We start from the raw sequence: 19,874 nt of genomic DNA on the forward strand, positions 1-19,874 counted from the left end.
TGCATTTCTTTAAAATTACCTATTTTGACTTCCATTGGTTCTGTAACTGAGGTACTAATTTGTTTATTAGAAATGCCCACTACTTGGATCGCTTCTCCTGAGAGGGGTAGGTTTGGAACGTCTGCAGTTCTCACAGTAGAACGGGTAGCACCAGTATCCAACAGAAAGGTAACATCATTTCCTTCAACCGTTCCCTCAATGTATGGACCTGACTGTTCTACCTGCAAGGATGTGCCAAGTACGTACTCCTCGTCCTCCCCCCTCAGGCACCGTCAGAAACTGTCTTTATCAAAGTATGAGTCACTCAAAAGAAATTGGGGTATCACTGTGTCCCTCTTACCACTTCCTTCCCAACTTGTGGTATCTACACTGTATGTAGGCTGACTCCCAGGGTTTGGCATAGGCGCCAATGGTAACTGGTTTTGTATTACCTGTTGTTGCTGTTTTTTCGATACCTTATTCTGCGTCTCTGAATTCAAATTATTATTTTGGACGTTATTATTTAATACAGCCTTACACTCATTCTTCCAATGCCCCAACTTGTCACACCCATGACAAGGAAATTTCTTTTTAGCTCCATCACGGTTATATTTTCCCCTAGGTTTACCTCCATTTCCATCTCCTTGAGTCTGAATATTTATCATTTGAAGTTCTTCTTGCTCTGCTAATATTGCCTGTGCCCACATTACTTTTTCCTCTAAATTCTTTCGTTTATTGTCCAATTCATCTAAACAACATTTTGCATATTTGAGTATTTCATCAATAGGTTTGGCCTGCCAGCAGATCTATGATCTTTAATCCATTGTGAAATTTCTGGGTTTAATCCAGACACAAACCGATAAATGAAATGTGCCATGTCTTTAGTGTCAATGTTTTCTAAACCACTATACTGTTTAACAACTTGTAAGAGGCGTTCATAATATGCATGCACAGATTCAGCCTTATTCTGGGTAGTTCTGTCTATTCTAGTCCAGTCTGTCTCTTTTGTAGGTACTTTTCCTTTTAAGTACAATATTATCTGATTATACTTTGTCATCACCTCATCTAATGGTGCTCCTATTTTTGAGTCTCTAGGATACTCATCACTTGGCCAGTCTACTGCAATTTTGCATTCTGTCCATGAATCGACAGGAACAACAATGTTGAATAACCCATCTAGATCTTTTAACAACACTTTTGAGACTTTTACAATTCTCTCGACCTGTCTGTACCATTCTACAGGTTTCTCTCTGAGTTTTGGGAAATCATTTGTAAAGGACAAAATATCCTGTCGGGACCATGGGACATGTACATAACCTCTACCTGGCACTCCTCTCATTGGACACAACCTTTCCACTTTTTCTGTTTCTTTCAACATATATTCTGATGCAGTGCTTTTCCCTTGAGCTTCTTCCTTTTTCTTTATCCATCTAGCTTTCCATCTATCTATATCAACCCATTTTTGCAACAGTGATAGTAACTCTTTGATCGGAATTTTTTGACCTGATACATTCATATTTTCAAAATCTTTGTAAAAAAATTCAGCTCGATATGTTTTCTGTAACACTTTCGATTTACCAAGGTCAATTCCCATTTCATTTGCCAAACTCGTTAATTTTTCATGAAATGTTTTTGTATTTCAAGTGATACTTCGACATATAAACAACAATTCATCTTCATTTAATACATTCAATCAATCTAATTCCAGGCAATCATTTCTCCTAACTCAACTCTTAATTTAAAAATATCCAATGTCTTTGTGATTTTGTTTTTTTTATTTCTCGAGACCATTTTTCATTTTCTTCTGGGGTAACTACTGTGGCACTTCTCGTACCTGAAGAAGTTTCCATTTTTACCTCTCTGGAATTTACAGGTGTAGTTTTCCTAGCTGAGCTACTTACTGGTCCTCTTATAGGTAAATCCATCAAAGACATTTCTGACTCACATTCACTTGATTGATCATCCACTATTAGTGTTTCTTTTCTTGACTGCACTAAAGGGGTATTTAGAACAGGAGGTCTAGGACTGGTTTGTTTATCTCCATATAAAGCAACAACAGGACCTATAGTTACTGGAATCGTCAAGGCTTCAGGACTTACATTTAATTGTGTCATTTTCTGAATTAACTAACTTCTTTGTTCATTTATTGCTTCTCGTTCCTTTTCCTGCAACACTTTTTCTAATGATGCCTCATGTATCACTTGTGGAAACAAAGGTGGCTTTAAGAACGGCGCACTAGGATTAACTTGATTTTGCTCTTCATTATAAGGTGGCGGATTTTTCATTAACAAATCCTCCAAGTAATCATCTCCTGGATCAGCACTTGTCATTACATTTTTAGTTTTCTCAATACTTTTACTCCCTGTTTGTTCTTCTAGAGCTCGGACAGGATATAATCCTTCCACTAACATGGACTGTCTCCATTGTTTCATCTGCTTTTCTCTCGTCTCTTTAGGAAATTTAGGATAACATTTATTCATACTTTTATCACTTCTAGATCTGTCTTGTTCAAAAGCTTCTGTTTCCCACTCTTCTAACGCTTCATATTTGGTTAATCTAAGTCTTTGATCTTATTCATTCATGCGTGCTCTTAAATTGTACAAAACTCTCATCTTTTGTATATTCTATCCAGTTTTCTAACCATATGCAAGTGTGATAGCCCCATTCAACCATCATGTATGATGCGGGCATATTCGGTGGTGGAATAATAATCCCTTCTCTAGTTTTTATTGCTGTGTTTCTATCTAGGACCCTAATTCGATATTTCCGAATTATGCCCTTATATAGTTATAATAAATAATATTCCTATAAAGGCATAAGAATCATATCCATATTTAGTAATAGCCCATGCAGTCCAAATACGGCAAGGCTACTTCCCTAGACTCCTAGAAAGTACAACGCGTTCTATAAACAAACCAAACCTCCAGCAACCTGGGAATTCCCCATGCTTCTGTTTTGATTTGTCTTAGAACTCCTGCGAGCACTGAAAGAACGGCCAGTTCTTAGTGACATCTTTTATTGACGTCTTATGTCCAACCTTACGTCAAACCCGGCACCTTTCAGGTATAAATATACCAACGTTGCCTTAAGCAAACACACGGTGGTTTGGAGCAGAGCGGCTATCTACTTGCCCGAGAGCCCAGCTGATGCGAGAGCCCACGGACGCCGCCCCTCCCTTTTGACGCACTGAGAAAGACGCTGTCTTTTTCTCCAGCCGAGAAAATTCCAGCTCCGGTGTTTCCAGCCACCCTTGCGGGTTTCTGGGATATCGAGTCCTGAGAGAGAGATACAAGACCTCCCACATTCTATTTCCAAGGTATGGAGCTGACTAAACCCTTAAGAGAATTCTTGATTCAGATTCCTTGGCAAAAACCAACTTAACTTAAACTGCTACTTACTTACTCCTTCCCACGTATTAGGCTTAGGTCAGGTACACCGGGGTAGGCGTATTTAGAGGCACCAGTTGAGTATGTTAGTCAATGTTTTTATGTATGTATATATTTTATCTATTTTAAAGTATCGTATGGCTAAGAAACCATATCAATGCTTTTACAGTATTATTTCATAATACTCCTTTTACTGTACGCACTTTACTTCATGTTAAGTATTGCAATTGTGGCAATTCATTTCTCTTGCATGAGAAAGAAGACTGCTCAATAAATAACACCTTTTATTGAAAACGCCCGTCTCACTATTTCTCTGCACTCTGGTGAAACTAAGTATGCACGATTGACTGAGTGAAATAGCTGTCTATTGTTTTCACACGACTCTAGAGATACACTCTTTATTCTGAGGGAGCAAAGTTGTCATGTTTATGCGGTTGTCAGAAGCTAATCCCTTCTTGTCTAAATCCGGAGAGTTAACTCTTTCCTGAACATTCGAGAAAGTTTCTAGTGACCTCTGAGCTAGCTGGCAAAACTAATTAAGTCTAATATAGTCAGTAGAGACCTAGTCGACCTCAGTCCTACGTCTACATTGCTGTTTACATTATTCCAATGCGCAGAGCCTATTGGGAATACAGGAACTACACTACATGGTGCCCAACGTTTGGTAAGGCAATAATCTAACGCAAGACATTAGAGTAACTCAGTCGTGCTTTTTCACACAGACCCTTTTCCCGTAAAAACTCCAATAGACATCTGGAGTAGGTAAAAGGTTAAAATCCGCCGGAACTTAGTAGGAAGAGATTCCTATGTATAGTTTTTGGTTTAGTCAATGTTGAAGGATACAGTGTTCCAAAATATTGTGCACCTAATCTTTGTTTCCTTGAAACTTGATCTGCAACAAAACTTTCTGTCAGTAAAATGGTGGAAAGTGACGATGAAGCAAGGAGAGCTAGAATAGCAGCTCAACTCGTAGCAGATGACACAAGTCTCCAAGAAAATGACCCGAATGCTATACTCATTCCGATCTACATAAGAAGAACTATAACTATTAAACTTATAGAAAATGGACTGACATCACGAGGTGGTACAGTCATATTCGTGGTAGAGGCCCATGAATATCGGCAGACAGAGGTATTCTATTCATGGATACACTTTCCAGCAGCAAACGCTGTAACAAAAGAATTCCACTATTACAAAATAGAGGAACCTCCGGATGAATACACTCCTTTCGAGGATGTTGAAATCCCACTAAATTACCAAGAGCACCTGCTCTGGTTTAAAGGCGCCCTAAAACATCAAAATCACATCACCAGGCTAGGTCCACTAGGTAGACCAGGAGCCGCGTGGCCAGTTCTAGCCAGCTACACACCACATCCCGACATTGATAAAATGTCAGACCGGGAACTTTTAGTTCAGCTAAAATTACTAATTAAAATACATAAACAATTGGTCCAGTATGTCATGCGGACTTCAACAGTCCAACCAACAATTAACATTCCACAGCTAACCCCTCATCAGGGGAACACAAACAAAATTACGCCACAGAACATACAATCGTGTCTTGGTAAAATACCCACAAATCGGGAACAAATTGCATTCTGGTTAGCACAAAAAATCACTCAAATAGAGGCAGTATTTCCAAATACTACTCCTACTGAGAAACACAGAATTCTGACTATCTGTCTTCCACTGGGGATCGCACCACATGTGGAAGACTGTGACACTTGCTTAGGCACGGTCTTTGCTTCCATCTACACAAAAACACATGGTGTTCCGTCCATGGCGGCTATACCAGACGTACTAAGAGAGATTCAAAATGAATACGGTCCAGAACCTGCTTTAACTCTGGGTATGAAATTACTGCAAGACTTTAAGCAGGTCTCGGCTATATTATTAGCCAACATAAAAGGAGAAGCAGCATCTGTGGCGATCCACCAGAAATTGAAAGAAACAGATATAGCAGACCAATCTTTTGAACTTGCCAGAATCATAGAAAAATCCTATGAAGAACTAGGTAGAGATAGTTTGGGTGGAAAACCAGTAAAACCCCAACTAACTGAGAAACCTGAAAAAACCTTTATTAAAAATAATCTGAATACTCCAAAAAGGAGTTGGGATGGTAATAAACAATCCACTCCCAGAGAAAAAGGATTCGAGTCCGGAGGAAGGTCTCCTCAACGGAGAGAAAGATCTCCAGACCGAGGAGGCAAGTCTCCCCAAAGGGAGCCCTCTGAGAAAAGATACAAACCTTAGAAATAGGGATAATTTGAAGAAACCTGATAGATATCAAGATATTGATACACGTCCCTCTTGATCTTTTCAGACTTCCTCGCAGAAATCGGAAAGAAGAGGACGGTCAGAACACAGGGAAGAGCACGTCAAGTCCAAAGACAAGGAACCTGCTCATCAAAGTAAAAAAGTTACAATTTCCAAGAAAGAAGGTAGCCAGTATTAAAATAATTAAACATGCCGAGGATACTGAGGACACAACTGAAAAACGGAGAGTGGGTCCAGACAATGCTAGACAGCGCAGCAGAAGTGACAATAGCTCACAAGATCCTGATGAATCTTCTGGAGACAGTGGACACAAATGAATACATTCAGGTGGAAACTGCACATACCAGAGTTAACAAACCCCATAAATTATACGAAATAACATTACGTATAGAGGGGGACTAGACTAGGAAAGTAAGGGGTCTCTTTTGGGAAACCTTTCGAAAGGCTATGACATCCTTCTAGCTGAGAAAGACTGGCCACCAGAGTTTGTCAGGGAGTGCCCTCATGGCGAAGAAATGATTATGCCTGCCTTCTCAAATCATATTCCAATTCATAAAAAATATACACTTGCAAGAAAATGGGCAGTGGCCCAAGCTCCTGCATTATACAAAAAACATGTAGGATGGGGTGATTGAAACATGCACCTCACAAATGAACAATCCTTTGTTTCCTGCCAGACGATTCATGCCGTCTAGTTTTGGACTACAGACACTTAAACTCCTGTTGCAAAACATTTGCAGTACACAACTCACACAGTGCAGCGCTAATGAATAACATCGTGCGCACAAAATAAAAAAAGACATTAGATATCTCTAATGGATTCTTTTGTCAAAATATTGCACCTGAAAGCAGGTATTTGACCGCTTTCTCAATAATGGGGTCGCAAAAACACTTCTGTCGACTCCCACAGGGATTCAAGAATAGCCCAGGATTATTCTCAGCAAGGGTAACAGAGTTACTACAAATATATGATGATGAGGCATTATATTATGACGATGACATCTATCTCACAGATGATGACCTGGAGACTCACTTGAAAAGAGTGAACACCATAACACTTGGGTTCGCAGCTGAGGGTTACAAATTCAACTTTAAAAATTCACGAATTGCCCATCTGACTGTCCTGTTTTTAGGATATGAATTATCAAGTGAATGCAAAAGCCTAGCAGACAACTTCTTAGAGAAGTGTGCTGTACTCCAAGCACCTAAAACGCATTTCAAACCAATTAATTGGACTCAGAAACACACAGAAATTTTAAGATCATTGCAAACAGACATGTTATCTAAAACAAAATTACAAACTCGCGAAAACGTACGCAACCTAGTAATCCGAGTCATCCCAGGAAGATGCGGATTCACGTACCTGACCTCTAATGAGGGAGAAACGGTACCAATAGCTTACAAATCTCACTTGTACACACAAGCTGAAATGAAATTCCGTTCTACTGAAAAAATTCTAATAGCGGTTCAAACTGCTGTAGCAAAAGAAAGAGCCCAAGCCCAAGACAGAAGAATAACTGTTTTAACAGCAGAATGAGCCCTTGAGGCATTAACAAGCCCACGCAATTTGACTGCTGTGGCATTAGATCCAAAATGGATAAAATGGGAAAATTCTCTTGCTGCAGAAGACGTGAAATACTATTTTGACCCGAAAATGAAAAAATAGAAGATCTAGAATATGAAGAAAAATATCCTCTGCCAATCGAAATTCTGCCTCTCGAACAGTACACATGTGTAATCTACATGGACAGATTTGCACAACACTACGATGTAGAGAAAAAATCCTACAACGCAGCGTGCGTGATTGTTAAAGGTCGCTGGCGCTTTGGTAAATTCAGACCAATAATCACCAAAACTGAATCACTCAGAAACCGTTCAGCTCAGCGAGCTGAAATAAGATCTTTACAGATGGCGCTTGAAAATGCCGATCGTGAATTCCCGACACTAATAGTGTGCGATTCGCATTTCTGCGTCAGGGCTTACAATAATGACTTGCAGAACTGGGTTCAAAACGGTTACAAAGATGACACAGGTGCCACAATAAAGCATAAAAAGCTTTAGAAACAAGTAGTTCTTTTGCAGGAAAGAACTACGAAAGACTCACGTGATACATACACTGAGTCATCAACGTGATGGCGTTCAGGTTGCAGGGAATTCATTGGCTAGCAGAGCCACAAAAAAAGCGTTCTAAAAAATACATAGACGGAGAAAATATGCTGGCGGTAAAAACCTCATTATAAGGCGACTACGCAGCATTACTTCTCGGCTATCCACTCCATTATACATACATAATTGATGCAAACTCCGTTCCTTTTGCTCAAATCCCTGGAGTGGGGGATAGAGTAATTCCAAACACGAACAGGAGAGTCTTATTAATAGCAGATGCACACATGGGAGAGGGTCTAGGGCATCGAGAGATCGTGAAATCTCTAAAAGAATTACAATCAGAATACTGGTGGCCGGGAATGAGCCTGCAACATTACAAATTTGCAAAGGCTTGTCCAGACTGCAACAGAGATCGCAGTCTTGAACCAGACCAGACCACTGCCAGGACACCGTTATTAGAAAGCATCAGGCTATCTATACGCAAAAATCCAGTAGGAGAAATGCGTCCCCATAATATTTAACACTAGATTCACTTAAAATATAGACACCAGCGCTCGGCTGATGCCAGAACTGTTATAAAAGATTTGCGAGTCTTTATCGGCACATACGCAATTGGCATGCTACATTCTGACCAGGGTCCTGTGTTTAGCTCTCGGGCTTATAAGGAGGCCATGGCCAGCATGGGCATTGCATTGCAGTACTCTTCTCCATTCCATCCTGAGGGAAATGCGGTAGTGGAAAGAAAAAAACGGGACATAAAGCAATCTATAACGGCGAGGGTGTTAGGTTCGGGTGATGGGTGGGTCAAACATTTAACAAGTGTCCAACGTAGTCTTAATAATCTGCCAAGAAATTCTCTAAAAGGTCTCACTCCATACGAACTATTGTTCGGTACTAGAATGTACATTCAGGATCTTGATAGTCACACTTCAGTGGTAAAAGAAAAATCCTTTGATATCAAAGACCGTTTGGCTGTTTTACAGGACTTAAATGAAACAAGAAGAAACCTGAGTATTACAAAGTTAAAACAACAGCCAACAGCCACTGAAGAAAAACCACCTGTCCCAGCAAGACCAGTCTGGATTCCAAAGATTGGGGATCTGGTCAGAGAGAAGATCGCGGTGAAGAAGGAATTTGGGCCTTCTTACAGAAAAGCAGTATTATTATTATTATTATTATTATTATTATTATTATTTATTTTTATAAAGCGCGTAGTCACCCGGAAGTATCCCAGCGCTGAGGAACCTTAGAGACATGAACTGAGGACTGAGTTTACGAGAGGGGCAAAGGGCTAGGGGAAAAGATGTGTCTTTAATCGTTTCCTAAAACGGAGGTATTGGGGTTCCAGACGAAGATCTCGCGGGAGGGAGTTCCAAAGACGGGCCGCATGGACCGAGAATCGTCTTCCTCCTGACCGCGCTTTCCTAAACCTTGGGGCATTGATAAGATTTTCTGCATTAGAGCGAAGGGATCTTGTGGCTATGTAAGGGGTAATGAAGTTTCGGAGAATTGGAGGGCCTTGGTTGTTCAGGGTTTTGTGTACCAGACACAGGGCTTTAAATTTAATTCTCTCCCTTATGGGAAGCCAATGCAGAAGTTTGAGGGCAGGCTTGGCCGATGCTCTGGCCGGGGTGTTGGTAATGATCCGAGCAGCGGTATTCTGGATCCTCTGCAGTTTAGTCAATGTTGCTTCCGGGGCACCCAAATAGATCGCATTACTATAGTCCAGTCTTGATATAATAAGACCCTGGACTAAAAGTTTTTGCGATTTCGGAGGAAGAAGGGGCAGGACTTTCCTCAGGGATTTTAGCAGACCGAAACAGGTCCCTACGACCTTTTTTGCTTGTGGGGCAAAGGAGAGTTCCGAGTCGATCCAGACACCCAGACTTTTCACCTCTGTCTTTGGGTCTGGGGGAGGACCTAGACATGTTGGCCACATGTTCAGAGGAAGTGAGGTTCCTTTTGGGCCGAGTACAAGGACCTCGGTTTTTGCCCCGTTTAATTTTAGCGCTGATATATTCATCCAATGATGGACCTGCGTGAGGCAGTTAAGGAGATCGACTTTCTGTTGCTTAGGGTGGGACAGAGACACCACTAATTGTGTGTCATCAGCGTAGCTGATGACACTCACTCCGAAAGGGGTGATGACTTCCTCCAATGTGGACATATATATGTTAAATAATGTAGGGCTCAGGGAGGAGCCCTGAGGCACACCACATTGGAGGGGCATTTCGGAGGAACGTGCGTTTTTCTCCCAGATCTGATAAGATCGTTGTGTCAAGAAGGATGAGAGCCAGGATATGGCTGTGCCTTCTAGACCAACTTTTGCCAGTCTTTCGATGAGGAGCTGGTGGTCCACAGTGTCGAACGCTGCACTAAGGTCGAGGAGGATCACTGCCACTGATCCTCCCCCATCTAGCAGCGTTCTGGCTTCCTCTACCGCCGCCAGGAGGGCGATGTCCGTGCCCTGTCCTGGTCGAAAGCCCGTCTGGGAGTTTTTCAGTTTGTTGTTAGCTTCTAGATATTCGGAGAGTTTTTTGTTGATGAGTTTTTCCGCAATTTTACTTACTCCGGGGAGTAAGGAAATGGGCCGATAATTCGCCAGGTTTTCAGGGTCCAGAGTGGGTTTCTTTAATAAGGCCTTTACTACTGCCTTCTTCCAACTCTGGGGCACAACTCCCTGTTGAAGTGACGTATTAATCAACTGGGTGAGGGCGGGGATGATAGAAGGGGCTACCTCTTTAAGGATCCAAAGAGGAGCTGGATCTCTGGGGGAACCACTTTTCATAGAATTAAGCGTTGTCCGCACTTCATCTGAAGTGACCTGGCCCCATGTGGATAGGCCGGTGGTAAAAGTCGAATATGGAGAAACGGTTTCTTCCCTCGGGCACAGAGGAGGAATTGAATCCAGGATTAACCGAATTTTGTCCCGAAAGAAGTTAGCCAGTTGTTGGCATTTCTCTTGATCAGCTTTAGGGTCAGAGGGGGGTCCCTGATCTTGTTCTGGTGGTTTCGAAAGTTCTTTCAGGATAGCGAATGCTTCCTTCCCGGAGCCACCTGCTCTCTCTATTCTCTCCTGGAAAAACACGCTTTTGGTATTCCGGATAGCGGTTTTATAATTGAGAAGAGAGATGGAGTAGATATTTTTATTCGCTCCTGTTTTATCACGTCTCCATGAGCGTTCGGTCTTTTTGCATTCTTGCCGTAAGGCTTTAAGCTCTGGAGTGTACCACGGAGCAGGGGATATCTTTTTTGGTTGTTTAAGGGTGGTGATTTTTGGAAGCAGAGTGTCCAGGGACGACGTAATCCAGTCACTGAATTGTTTATCGGCCAGATTTGGGTCCGAGGAAAGCTCGGGAGTGGACTCGGTCAGAGAACGGGCCCAAATATCAGATGACAATTTGTGCCATTGGCGATCAGTAACCTGGGTTTTAGGAATAGAGTGCTTAGACATGGGAATTTCCCAGAAAAAGGGGACCAAAAAATGGTCAGTCCATGGAAGGGTCACCGGAGGGTCGGTGGTCATTGTTGGAATATTGGTAAAGATGGGGTCCAATAGATGGCCCTTCTCGTGGGTGGGCTCATTGTTCACCAGACCTACCTCTAAGGCTGTAAGGTCATGTCTAATGTCCACGGCCACACGATCCGTTGGGTCAAGGAAGTGGAAATTAAGATCACCTAGTAGCAGAAAGTTGGAGGTGGAGGAGGCTAGTTGGGAAATGGCTTCAACTAAAGAGTTGGGGAAATTGCCTGGGGCCCCAGGGGGACGATAGGTCAGAAGCCCCGCTACAGTGAGGGCTGGAGTGATTTGGATGGAAAACTGGCCACACTCACAATCCTCAATGTCAGCGTTCGTCATCCTACAGACGTAACGTTGCCTGTGGATGATGGCTATCCCACCTCCCCTCCCTTTAGATCTATTTAACGTTTGGCAGAGATAGCCTGTGGGGAGAGCTGTGACAACATCCGGATCAGTGCAATCAGAGAGCCATGTCTCTGTTAGGAACATTAGGTCGAAATCATGATCATGGATTAGGAGGTTTATTTCGGTGGCGTGTTTCGGAAGGGAACGGCAATTGAGAAGTCCGGCTTTCAGAGCCGGTGTAGTGCTTTTAGGGGGGGGGACCGGATTGCAGTGTGGACAGGTCGAAAAGACCTTACCTTCCGTAACCGTGTGGTAGCAGGTCAGGGTGGTTTTAGGACGTAGGGCTCGTAATGTGTCAGCTGTATACATCACTCGCTCCTGAGGGTCGCCTGGCAGAGTTACGGGGCCAAGGGCCGTCCGGGTCCGGACGGGCCCAGACGGGCTTGCCTTTGGCGCGCCTTCGGCGCGCTGACGGCGCGCCCGCTGCGCCCGTCCGCTGCGCGTCCGGTGATTGCACATTATTTTATGGGGTAAAGGAGGGGGGTGGGCGTGGCCTCAGGTGGGCGTGGCCTTGCTTCCTCGCCGTAAATGGCGGCAGGAAATTGTTTTTCAGGGGTTTGCTCGTTGCAGCGAAGGAGTCGCTGTTTCAGCGTGTCTCTAGCCCGCTATGACAGATTGCCGGGTGAGTGCGCTTTTAAAAGTACAGTTTTTAGTGAAGTGACACAAAATACAATGGTGATAGTTTAAAAACAAGTTTTCAGCGTTCTCCCGGCTTCCGCCTCAGGAGTTTCTAGGTTCTGTCAGTTACACGCTTCTAATCGCGTATATATGCTGAAGGAGGTGGGCGTGGCCTCAGGTGGGCGTGGCCTTGCTTCCTCGCCGTAAATGGCGGCGGGAAATTGTTTTTCAGGGGTTTGCTCGTTGCAGCGAAGGAGTCGCTGTTTCAGCGTGTCTCTAGCCCGCTATGACAGATTGCCGGGTGAGTGCGCTTTTAAAAGTACAGTTTTTAGTGAAGTGACACAAAATACAATGGTGATAGTTTAAAAACAAGTTTTCAGCGTTCTCCCGGTTTTCAGCGTTCACCAGTACCCGGCAGTACCTGTCTTAGCTGTCAGCGGAACAAGAACAGTTGTACTACCGCCCCTTGCTGGTAAAAAGGAGAACCAAGTTGTATCCATCGACCTGGTAAAACCACAATCATGTGGCCAATAATAAGTAGTAGGCCCAGTGGACTCCCAAGAAATAGCAGAATACCAACATTTGCTACAATCCAAGAGGTTCAAACTGAGAGACTAATCACATTTTATAAACCTGCAGTGAATAGAAAAGGACTATGCAACAAAGCCATGGAACTCCAACAATTCCAACAATTGACAGAACTGCATCTGGCTACTTCATCAATGTTGATGACTTTTCTGATGATCCAAGTGAACATGAAGAAACGCCAGCAACAAAAACTTTCAAAGACAAAGTAACTGAACTCTTTCATCAACTCAAAGAAACCTATCTGATTTCTCCATGGATTGAATTTTGGATTGTGTTAGGTGTACTTTTCCTCCTGCTTTGGCTCATCATTGTTCTTTGTTTGGGAAAATTAATTGAAGGAAAATACAGTACAATGGACACAGCAAGTCAGAACATCAACTTGGTCCTAAAGCCTCACAAGTCATCTCACATCGAGAAAAGAGAACTGTCATTAGTGAACATCACAGCCAATCCAATACCCGGTGGGGTAGCATAGGACAAAACGGATTATGAAATTTATGGCCCGATTGAGCTCTTGAAATATCCACACCAGTTCAAGATTTCATTAAGTGACTTTGTAAAACCAAGTACTTTCTCTGATTATTGGGACTTTGAACATATTAACAATATGATGTCAGATTTAGTAATGTCAGCAAAATTTACAGAACATGATTATTTACAGGGTTCATCAAATTATGAAGAATTGTATTGCTATAATCATTTTGGTCATCACTATTTGCATAAATCTGCTCGACTTAGAATTTGTTTTAATTATAACCAATAGGAACATTGTGCAACGCCGCCTAAAGGCAGCTCGAAAACATTTTATGAGAAATTCCCATACTTCTCAGGGTTTAACACAAGTGATGCAGAAACGTTTTATTTTAAAATGTTAAATAAGACAGGAATGAAAACAATGTTGACAAATACTAAATTGATTTATTCTGAAACATTTTATGAAAAAATGACTACATTTGGTTTTGAATTCTGGAAAAACAACATTGAACAAAAACCATCTGGGGTACAAAAGAATGGCAGGTCCAAGGTTTAGAAGCATTATTTAGAGCCTGCATGATCCCAGAACAATCAATATTCCTGAATGACACCATTCAGCAAACAACCTGTCTTGGTCTAGCCAAGATAAAAGACTTAAATAAACCGACTATTCCGAATCCCATACCTGATAGTAATAGCACGACAGATGTGGAGATAGACGTATCCCATATTTTACACCAAAACAGAACACATCCTGATTGGAAAAAATGGTTGATCTGGCCCACAGACATAAATAACTGTCAAGATAGATTCCTGAACAAAATACAGGGGTTAAAACTGAACAGGCCAGACCCAAGATACTCCCAGAGACAACATCCAGGGATAGTTACAACATACAGTGTAGGGAAACTATGCCTTGAGTGGCTACAGAAATCCACACTGGCTGAAATAAAGCAACACTTGACTTTACTTAAAGACGGTGCTGACTTGCGTGATTTCATACTGGGACCACGCAAACAGCATCAAAAACATTTCATAGCGGCCGGTATATACGCTGCATACAACGAGGCTTGGAAAGTAACACAAATTGAAACAGCAGAAAAAATACGAGAAATTGATCGTATTAATTTGGAAAAATCACTTTCTGTTGTGGAGAATGGGTTAATGACTCTGTCCTCCAGAATATATTCACTGGACAGTATTGTATCATCTGCTATTGATATAATAGAGCAGGACTTGCTAATGTTACAACATGGTCAGTCCCAATTACGTTCTATTGTACAGCTTGGCTGGACGTTGCAAAATCTGCGTTCAGGCTACGTGCCATGGCGTTGAACACCTTCGCTGCTTTGACTTTTCCCCTCCTGTGCTGAGGGTCAATACAAATGGGTGTGGTCATGATGAGCTCAGCTCGTCATGAGCACACGAGCACCGTGCCTCATGACGAGCTGAGCTCATCGTGAGCACCGAAGGGGTTAATCAACACAACGTCATTATTCTCTATCTTTAACCTTACTGATAAACAAATCAGTTTGGCACAAAAAGGAGCAGACTATACGATTCTGAGCATTGAAAAACTTGAGAGATTACCATTGACAATGTCAGAAAGACCTGTCATTGAATGGATAATACACGGAATAATTACAATTCCAATAACAACTTTCCAGTTTAAATATTGCCAATAATATATACCAGCAGGCCAGTATGAAAGGTTGGGTAAAGGATACATCAAGTCAACATGGAAATTACCTTATACACTCAAATGTTATAGTGAAAGAAAAAAGGAGGTATTTCTTAGTGGTAACAATTGTAAAAAATCACTAAGCGGTACACTTCTGTGTCAAGGTATTAACTTGCACGGAGCTTGTGAAGGATCTTCAAATAATCTTTCATGTCACCTGCAAGGCACTCATGCAACACAGATAGAGCCATTTTTTAGACAGCTTTCCATCGGCAGCTATGTTCTAATAAGTGACCACAGCTGTTGTGGCATGGTGCCTGGAAAAGCCTATCTCGTGAGCGTTAGTTCCAAGGTCACTTGCTGTATGCAAGTATTGTATCCAAACAGCAATACAGACATGGAGGCGGCAATATGGCCTTCTTTGAATATCTCTTCTATACGAATTGATACTTTAAGCAGAAGGAAGTCAGTTCTTTTACAGACAACTGTGCCGTTAACCTCGTCCAAAGAAACGTATGATCTGCAAGTTGCAAGGACAGCGGCAGAGATACATTCCCTATTATCAACAAATTGCCCCGTGCATTTCGTAGAAATGTTAAGTCAAATCTTAAACATGTCTGATACCAGTGGCATCGCACGTGTATTTAAGACAATTTTTTCGGGACTGTTAGCACCCTTTGAAACAGTTCTGGGCATTATCCCGAATTTTGTGCATTCCATTTTTGGCGGTCTGCCTCTACTTTTGGGACTCGTAGCAGGAATTTTATTTTTGATCCTTCTGCTCCGATATGGCAAGCCAAGCCAGAGACAAGACTCCAGCAATGATGGAAGAAACGATCCTAGCTATACGCTACCGGGACCGTATCACTAAAGTCCTCGGATATGCCCGGCTAAGAGATCTGAGTACAACTTGGTTTCTTTCATTCAGACCAATCTGGCAGAATTGCATCTTACCTGTGCTTCGATGTCTGCTATGCGGAGAAGAATGCGTGTTGGACATCTGTCTTACACTACCATCAGCAGTACCAATGGATATCGATACTTTGCTAGGTCCTGTAATGACTCATGCATCGTGTTGTCCCCAGCGGCTACCTATTCTGATGACGGCATTCGTTGAGACTTCACCACTACGAGTAGGTGGCGGTGAAGTACGAGAGGAAAGCAGCACTAAACAGGTACAACCTTCTGTGAGCATTGCTGATCCAGACATCGATGATAGCAATCACTCTCACATGTGCACAATTTCAACTTTTTCAAACTTGGTCGAACTTTCACCTGATGTTGTAGACCAATTTTTTGCAAATCTGTCTGAAATGATGTTCACCCCTGAGCAACGAGAATAACTTTTAAAAACAACGAGCACACAGCGTTCCCTGAACTCTGAATTCGGTCTTCAGTTTTGATATACAGCTACTGAAAACATTTGGAACTATTTTTTTCCCCTGAAAGCGAATTTTTTTTTTTTCACTTCCAAAATATTTACCTTTTTCTGGCACGCGGTAATCTGCTTAAAGTAGAACTATTCTTAGAGAACAGAGCTTCTAATTTAGGAACTCTAGAGTCATGTGTAATTTTCGCAAATTCATTCAGCTGATATAAATATGCATTTAACCGAATGATACCACTGCTTGAAAAGCGTACAGTACCAATACTCATTTTCGTGTATTTACCATATACCATTTCAAATGCGATTTATGTATTTTGGGGAGGGTAGGAAAACACACATGCATTGTTATATGTTTAATATTGCTTAGTTTTAGTAATGATGGACATTAATTCGTGGAGTGGGTGTTGTGTTTCTATCTAGGACCCTAATTCGATATTTCCGATTTATGCCCTTATATGGTTATAATAAATAATATCCTTATAAAGGTATAAGAATCATATCCATATTTAGTAATAGCCCATGCAGTCCAAATACGGCAAGGCTACTTCCCTAGACTCCTAGAAAGTACAACGCGTTCTTTAAACAACCCAAACCTCCAGCAACCTGGGAATCACCCATGCTTCTGTTTGGATTTGTCCTAGGACTCCTGCGAGCACTGAAAGAACGGCCAGTTCTTAGTGACATCTTTTATTGACGTCTTATGTCCAACCTTACGTCAATCCCGGCACCTTTCAGGTATAAATATACCAACGTTGCCTTAAGCAAACATACAGTGGTTTTGAGCAGAGCGGCTATCTACTTGCCCGAGAGCCCAGCTGATGCGAGAGCCCACGGACGCCGCCCCTCCCTTTTGACGCACTGAGAAAGACGCTGTCTTTTTCTCCAGCCGAGAAAATTCCAGCTCCGGTGTTTCCAGCCACCCTTGCGGGTTTCTGGGATATCGAGTCCTGAGAGAGAGATACAAGACCTCCCACATTCTATTACCAAGGTACGGAGCTGACTAAACCCTTAAGAGAATTCTTGATTCAGATTCCTTGGCAAAAACCAACTTAACTTAATCTGCTACTTACTTACTCCTTCCCACGTATTAGGCTTAGGTCAGGTACACCGGGGTAGGCGTATTTAGAAGCACCAGTTGAGTACGTTAGTCAATGTACATATGTATGTATATATTTTATCTATTTTAAAGTATCGTATGGCTAAGAAACCATATCAATGCTTTTACAGTATTATTTCATAATACTCCTTTTACTGTACGCACTTTACTTCATGTTAAGTATTGCAATTGTGGCAATTCATTTCTCTTGCATGAGAAAGAAGACTGCTCAATAAATAACACCTTTTATTGAAAACGCCCGTCTCTCTATTTCTCTGCACTCTGGTGAAACTAAGTATGCACGATTGACTGAGTGAAATAGCTGTCTATTGTTTTCACAAGACTCTAGAGATACACTCTTTATTCTGAGGGAGCAAAGTTGTCATGTTTATGCGGTTGTCAGAAGCTAATCCCTTCTTGCCTAAATCCGGAGAGTTAACTCTTTCCTGAACATTCGAGAAAGTTTCTAGTGACCTCTGAGCTAGCTGGCAAAACTAATTAAGTCTAATATAGTCAGTAGAGACCCAGTCGACCTCAGTCCTACGTCTACACTGCTGTTTATATTATTCCAATGCGCAGAGCCTATTGGGAATATAGGAACTACACTACATTATCGGTTTATCCTTTTTAAAGAAATGTTTAACTTTCTTAACAAATGACATTTTTCTTTTATCTCCATACATGATATAAGGTCTCCCTCTAATCATCTGTTCCTTAGCAAACTTAGATATTTTCTATCAGGTCTGTTTCCTATGAATCCTGGATCTAAATGCCACATATATTTTATGCCGCTTTACTTCGTGATGACACTCAATTGTTTACGAAAAACCTCCAAAACCACTGCGTTTCTTATTTTCAATGACCAATCAGCACTTAGAATTCAAATAAATGCAGTCAATAATTGCGCGGCTTTTCTCGTGAAACGAATTCTCACGCTCCTGTACTCACCCCTCCTTTACAATATTACCTCAGCTACACACCCGCTGTCTCAACCAATACCAGCGCGGCTCTGAGTGACGTCAGCGCAGCTCCGCAACCGACTCCCTCCTTTGCAGGGAATACGAGAACTTCCTTTTATTCACTTTTAAATGTTCATTTCCATTAATTAACAACATAAAAACATTTGCCACTGTGCCTGAGTAACTAATTAAAAAAAAAGATGATTTGCTTTCACTGCGAGAAACTCCCTTCCGTTTACTCTTCATACACTGCAAGTAGATCCCTTCCATCTACCTTTCACGCAAGTATCGGAGAACCTGTTACTCCTTCAGGCTTACCCTTTCTAGGTTATGTAAGGCCAAAGTTTCACCAACGAACCCCTTTGCTATCAATAAAGCTCAGAAGAACCTGATACTCCTTCAGTGTGACCCTTTCTAGGTGATATCACACCAATGTTTTACTAGCAAACACTTAACTATCAATTATTCACACATTTATACAGAGAAATCCCTAAAACAGTGCTTCCTGTTTTACCTACCCATGCACTTACTTCCTCAGGCAAGTGACATCACTACAGAGTGGCTTCCATTTACCACCTGATATTCTGCCCCCGGGGTTTCCAGACAAAACCTAAAACAGGTACTAACAATACATAAAATCAATACAATCAATAATCAATAATCGATAAATAATTGATACATAACTAACTACCTATCTTGACTAATCCCTAACTTTACCTCTGCTACCAAAATAACTGATAGAGCGCAAGCTCACCTGCTCAACATACGTTCTAGTGTTCGCATCTTCCGCCGCGTCACTTCCGCTTCGCCGCGTCACCCTATTCTGTTTCCTCCGGGTTTCATCGCGTCAAGAAGCTCCTTGTATAATCTGTTAGGGGTCCGCTCCCCCAAGTCCCCTCCAGGCCGCGCCTGAGCTCCCTTTGTATCTTTGGAGCTTTGCTCAATCTTAGCGGTACCTTTTGTTGTTTGCTCACTGTGATATTGTATAGAGTCCCTTTCCTGTCGAGGCCTTTGTTGTTGGCCCGCTATCCTCTCCTGATGTTCCTGGGACTGGCCGGACTTCTTACCTCCCAGTTCCGTTCGCTGGCCAGACTTCGTGTTCCGCTGGCTAGCCGGGCTTGGGCAGGGCAGTTCCGTTAACTCCTGGGGCATTGTGGTTGTTGTGGGCCGTTCCAACACTTAGCCCTATTCCCCTATTCGTTTTTCCTTTCAGCTCGTTGGACTGATGCTAAAGTCCTGGTGAACTGGCAGTCATGGCAGCTGGGAGTAATTTGAAGAACTGGTACAGGCGCTCAGCGCTATTTTTATTATTATTATGAAAGTCACTATATAGGATGTATCTTCACTATCACTTATATATTACAGCACATGCAGGCTAACTGAAGGACATTAGGACTC

Source organism: Lissotriton helveticus, chromosome 10 (genome assembly GCF_964261635.1).
Source record: "Lissotriton helveticus chromosome 10, aLisHel1.1, whole genome shotgun sequence".
NCBI classification, from domain to species: Eukaryota; Metazoa; Chordata; class Amphibia; order Caudata; family Salamandridae; genus Lissotriton; species Lissotriton helveticus.